This window comes from Ambystoma mexicanum, chromosome 3p (assembly GCF_040938575.1).
Source record: "Ambystoma mexicanum isolate Mex_15411 chromosome 3p, UKY_AmexF1_1, whole genome shotgun sequence".
Taxonomy (NCBI): domain Eukaryota; kingdom Metazoa; phylum Chordata; class Amphibia; order Caudata; family Ambystomatidae; genus Ambystoma; species Ambystoma mexicanum.
The window spans coordinates 212,603,948-212,610,314 of NC_090925.1; the positions used below are offsets into that span (position 1 = coordinate 212,603,948).

The 6,367-nt window shown below is 49.9% G+C and overlaps 1 non-coding gene across 1 annotated transcript; it reads left to right on the top strand.

The window, feature by feature from the left end:
• The first annotated feature begins 1,678 nt into the window (after nucleotides 1-1,678).
• LOC138581627 (small nucleolar RNA U85) lies at nucleotides 1,679-1,972 on the top strand. The gene has a single exon (XR_011304691.1). It is a non-coding gene; the product is annotated as a small nucleolar RNA U85 (small nucleolar RNA).
• The last annotated feature ends 4,395 nt before the right edge of the window (nucleotides 1,973-6,367 follow it).

Below are 6,367 nucleotides of genomic sequence, written 5' to 3' on the forward strand. Positions count from 1 at the left end.
GAGGTTGTGGCAGCAGAGAAAATTACGTCCATCCGTTTCAACAACGGAAGCAAATTCCACCACATCTGGGCCTCCTTTCTGGACTACACGCAGCAATTCCCAGGGGTGGCAAGACAACCCCCAACCCTACGATGGTTGGAGAAATTTGACTAATAGCACCCGATGGAGGCAAAATATATACAGTAACTCCTGAGGCCAAGACTGTGCCTAACTGACAAACCTTCAACCCCCTATGCCGCCTGGTGAACCTGGGCCAAAGGAAAGGCCCCACACCCCAATATACAGCAGCAAGAAGTAGACTCCCGAAACAACTTATTGTGAAAACTGATATTCCCCTGTCTCCGATATTCTCTATTCCCCCCCCCCCCCAACACTTTTTTTCCTTTATTCTCGCTTGCAGCAAGACTGTTTGGTTCTGGTTCTTTTGTTTTGTTAGTTTTGCTGAAATGAAGTTTCAAAGTAACTGAAATCTGATGCCATGTTGGAAGCTGTATGTTTTTTTAAAAAAAACAATAAAAGTTGTAAAAAAAATACTGTCTTACCCTTCTTATTACACTGATCTCCTGATTTGGGGGCTTGATTTGTGGATATTTGAACACCATAAATTACATTTTTCCTGTATGTTTCCTTTCAGACTGCTTCATTTCTGACCCCTGCAAGCCCTTCTGGTGAATGAGCGTGTTAACGTTGACTGGCTTTGTCACATCTTTGTCTTCTGTAGTGTGCTGTGGGTCCAGCAACTGTCTAAGAAGCGTCACCAGCACCCAGTGTGTTACCTCAGGAACTAGCCTGCAATAAGTTTCCCTTTAGGAATTTAGTGATAATACCTCTTACAATTTGTAATCTCCTAGTTTCAAGGCTCCTCCTCTTGGCAGATGAACACGGGAAAGTTAGTGACTGGTAGCTTTTGCGTAAAATTGGATGTTACTCTGCTTTCATCTTTGCACCGGCTGCAGATCTCATTGTTTTGCGGAGGAGAAAAAGCTTGTCATTACTGCATTACCAGTGTTAGTTTAGGGTGTTCTGGATGATTGCTTCTGAGTTTGTTCACATATGGCTTCTCTATCCTGCAGCCCGTTTTCTGATAATGCAGCATCTGTCAAGTGAGAACAAGATTTCTGCAACACTTCCTGGGGACTGATGGTGAAATGCTAAACTGCATGCCTTGTGAGTGACTAATTTGGGCAGACCCGAGTGATTTTTAAGCTGACCCACACCTTCAGGGACTATACAATTGCCCAATGTTCGCCCCCATTCAACTGTTGCTATTTTTGCATGCATCTTTCCACCTTACAAGGGCTCAAGATGAGTGGCAGCCCTACTTCTTAACCTCTGGGAAATATGCTGGTGACATTGAAGATCTTGATCTCCATCTGTCTCACTCTGCTGGCAGATTGCTGATCTGTAAACTGGTTTTGTGGAGGCATATGTTCCTAGCTGCAAATACCTTTTTTTAATTGTCCTTTCTGCATAATGAACTTGTAGTTTCTATCCACTGTGACTCCTTATTTAGGTTCTTAACAATAATACTATACCATTACTATTCACGGTGCACAAGAAAAATAAAACTTCTGGATCGCTAGAATAATTAATATTAAAGCGGCATTGGAGGAAATGTTTTTAAAAATCTCTGCAGTAGCTCGCTGTCCCCACATCCCCCCCAACTTCACATTCAGAAGCCAAATGATGATCCTTGGGCGAAGGTGACCCTGCTGGCTGGGCCTGGCCCTGTTGCCCCTTACCTCCAACCTGGTTCGTAATCTTGCTGGGTGATGCTGAGCTGTGCTCACTCTCTGTAAGGCCGGACCAACAATAAACTGCAGACTCTTTCCTAAGGTGCCTGAAAGGAACAAGTAGTCTAGGAGGAGCTGCAGACAAGCGGTTTCCCACGTCCAAAAGGTCAAGGGGTTACATGGCTGTGGCCACATGCAGCTGCATGGTAAGATCAGCAATCTTTGGTAATCTGATGGCAATGAACATTGGAGTATGTTATGTTGAGAGTAACATTGAACTGGGTGCACTCCCTCCACCGCAGTTGAATGTAATTTCTTTACCAGCACATGTCTGATTTCTTGGCTGTTTTTTCTTATGTCTCCTTACCTATTCAGTTGCTGCTTTTCTCTCTGTATTGGTGACTTGGAAAGACAGAGAACATCCAATCTTATCCTGTTGCCAGTCTGAAGCTCATTTTGCTTCTGCAGCGACTGCTGAATCTGTTTGAAGGCTGCTGTTGGGCCACCTACCTAGGCATAAAGACCATCATGTGGTTGATAAGGTAAGAGCACAGAGGCAGTGTTCTTAGATTTTCCTGATTAGTTTAAATAAACCTGTTGCGTCAACATGACTGGTCTCTCCCACTCCCAGGCCATAATGTTGGTGGTCTGTGCCAAGTTGTACCTGCTCTCTGGAAACAGGACTAACTGTAAATTGCAGTGTCCTATTGTTTTTGCCTTGCTAGTTTTGGATGAGTGAGATCCAGAAGGTGGTTGTCCAATGACTAGTTCTAATTGGGTCGAGTAGAATTTAACCTGGCCACAGCGCAACTAGTGTTTGTTTTTTTTTAATTTTCTTTTTTATTTGTAGAGCGCACCTGACCCATCGGTATCTGGGTGCTAGGAGATTGGTTACAAAAACGGAGCATTACATGGTATATACGTCATATATTACATATGCAAATGGGATACAATACCAAAGGTTGCATAGTGCAGATCAGAGTGATGCTTATTGGCTGGAAACAAGGTGTACATGGCATTTGGGGCGTGGCTAACCGCCATGTAGATGGGACGTGTCTCCTGAGAGCTCCGCGCCGATGTGCCATGATAAGCTGTCTTTAAATGACTTTACAGTGCTCCGGAACCCTACAAGTTGCACCATCTGCCGCAGAACCTCCTCGGCAACTTTTACATAGTCTCCCAAGCGAAGCAGAGACGGCTAACACCTTTATCCGGCGAGCGAAGAGGGTCCCCGAGTGGATTCAAAATTGCGGCTCCCGCACCCTGATCCCTTGAAAGGCCGGAGCGCACTACCATTGCTGGGTCCTGAGTCGCCGACTTGCGCTGGACCCGGAGGAGGGGACTGAACAGCTACACATCGATCGAGAGGACCGATCCGGACGCCCTGACCGGACCGCGCCTTGCTCACGGCGCGCGACCGGCTTAGGTGTGCCCTGGACAGTCGAGAGGGGTCTCTGGCGTGAGCGGCGGCTGACCGGTACCGCAGAGGTAAGCGGGGGTGGCGGAGGACCACCCCGGACACTTACATCGGAGGCGGGGTGAAGGGGGGCTATTCTACCCCCTGAGCCTGATTTTGCCGCTGGTGGCAACGCAAGAACATGGGCTGTCCTCCTCAAGGCGTTGTGACCCCTGCTGTCTCCCCACTGCCCCCCGCCTGCTGATCCTTCACCGGGGGGAGGTGTGGGCGAACCTGACCCCCGCTTGCAGGCCGACTCTCCAGCGGACCGCAAGGCCTCCTCCTAGGGCCCCCATCCCTTCACAGCAGATGGCGGAGGGGGCTGACCGTGCCTGCCTGATCCGAGATTTCTTTTGTTTCCCGAAACCGGCCTGCTACCCCGCTGCATCTTAACATCGCCCTGCGACGGGAACGAGACCTTGCTGCCTCTCGATTGGGCCCCCGGTGCGGGAAGGCACTGTGTTGACGACATGTCCGGCAGGAACAGCAGCCCAAGCAGCAGCGCCAGACCACGATGGACGCCTTCGCAGCCTGTGAATCCCCGAATCCTGAAGGCACAAACAAAGCGGCCCCGGACGCTCAATCTAACCCCACGGCGCCCGTGGCTTCAGAGCCTAGCAACACCCAGATACTCGAAGCCATCCAGCTTTTTCAGGCAACAATGGAAAACAAAATAGATGCCGTTGCCACAGACCTGGGCCTCCTGCGACAAGATGTCCGCTCCCTGGCCGGCAGGACTTGGGCGTTTGAAACACAAGTTCAGGAAAACACTGAATCCAAAACTCACCTTCGAGACGTCGACTAGCTTCAGCAAAGGGTCAAAAACTTGGGGGACAGAGCTGAGGAGGCAGACGGAAGGGCTCGCCGGAACACTATACGCCTTCTCGGTTTGCCAGAGGGTTCCGAAGGCTCCGACCCTACTAACTTCATTGAGAACCTCCTGCTACAAGAGGTAGGAACTGGCAAACTCTCCCATGGCTTCACCATCAAGAGGGCCCACAGATCCCTGGCCAAGAAACCACCGCCGGGGGGCCCACCCAGGCCGGTGATAGCGAGAGTTCTCAACTACAGGGACCCCTGCTTAAACCCGGGAGGGACGGGGCGGATTGTGGTTCTTACAGGCCCCTCTCTATGCTTAATGTTGACTGTAAGATGCTCACTGTCCTGCTGGCGAATAGACTGCGCAGAGTTATCCCTCTGCTGATCCATCAGGACCAAACGGGATACGCCCCAGGGCGCTCCATCACCGAGAACCTGCGCAGGCTGCCTCATGTAATCTATAGCACTGAGGGAAGGCCACAGAAACTTGCAGTGGCATGTTTGACGCTACCAAAGCCTTTGATTCTGTGAGGTGGGACTGGCTGTATGCCACCATGGCCAGAATGGGGATAGGCCCTGTGTTCCTTAAATGGACCCGGCTGGTTTACGCCAGCCCCACCGCAAGGGTACATACCAACAAAACCTATTCCGCTAAATGGTCCCTACACAGAGGCACCCGCCAGGGGTGTCCTCTGTCCCCCATTTTATACATCCTTGCCGCTGAACCAGTGGCGGCCTACCTGAGACAGGAATATGGACAGGGTGGCATTAAGATAGATGGGGTGACCCACCTCATCTCTATGTACGCTGACGACACCCTATCGTACCTACAGGACCCTGAGCACATCCTTCCCTACATCTTGGAAACCCTGGACTGTTTCCACAAGCTCACCGGTATCCAGATAAATAGGAGCAAGTCCTGCCTCTATCCCCTCACTGCTCTCTACACCGTTGAATACAGGTCCCCCCCCCTCTGGATCTCGAATGGCAGGCTACTTCCTTCAAATACTTGGGGATAACTATACACCGCAACCCAGCCACCGAACACACCCTTAATACCGTGAGGGCCAAAGACTCAAGAAATCAATGGAGTTCTGGAGCCGACTCCCGCTTTCGATGGCTGGGAGGGCGGGACTCCTCAAAATGGTCAACATCCCCCCCCCCCCTCTCCTCTTTCTTCAAAGATCTCAACAAACTCTGTAGGGGCTTCCTTTGGCAGGGAGGCAGGCACAGGGTGGCATTGGAGACTCTCCAAAGACCGTACGAGAGGGGTGGACTTAAGATCCCCAACTTTAAGCTGTACTTCCTCGCCAGCCAGCTGAGACATGTCACGCCGGTTGTTACTCAGACATACCGTGGGCTGGGGAGGGTGCTACGAGTCACTGCCCTTACCTCGCCAAGCTCGGGATCCGGCTTTGGAAAAGGGCCTGCAAACTGGTCGTGTCGGATGACCCGTTTTCCCCACAGATCCCTATCGCTGCACTCATGGTCAGTCATTCTTGGGGGCATGTCGCAACACGTACACAATGGCGGATGAACACTGGAAAGTTAGTGACCGGTAGCTTTTGCTTAGAATTGGATGTCGCACTGCTTTCATCTTTGCACCGGCTGCAGTTCTGATATTACTTTGCGGTTCAGATGAGGCTTGCCATTACTGCATTACCAGCAGTGTTTTGAGTTCAGGGTGTTATGACTGATTGCTTCTGAGTTTCTGGGTTTGTTCACACATGGCTTCTTTTCTCCTGCAGCCTGTTTTCTGATAATGCAGCATCCCAACATCTGTCAAGTGAGAACACGATTTCTGCAACACTTCCTGGGGACTGAAACCTGCATGCCTGGTGAGTGGGCATTTGGGCAGGCCCATGTGATTTAAGCTGACCCACGCCTTTCAGGGACTATACAATTGCCCAATGTTCCCCCATTCAACTGCTATTTTTGCATGTACCTTTCCACCTTACGAGGGTTCAAGATGAGTGGCAGCCCTACTTCCTCACCTCTCTAGGAAATATGCTGGTAACATTGAAGATCTTGATCTCCATCTGTCTCACTCTACTGACAGATTGGATTGGTGATCTGTAAACTGGTTTTGTGGAGGCATCTGTTCCTAGCTGCATATACCACTTTATTTTTTTGTCGTTTGCGCAACCTTCTCCATAATGAACTTGTTTCTATCCACGGACTTTTCTTTTTATCGTGTCTTACCAATAATACTTTACCATTACTATTCGCAGTGCACAAGAAAAATAAACTTCTGGATCGCTAGAATAATTAATATTAAAGCGGCATTGGAGGGAATGTGTTTTTAAAAATCTCTGCAGTAGCTCGCTGTCCCCACATTCACCCAACTTCATATTCAGAA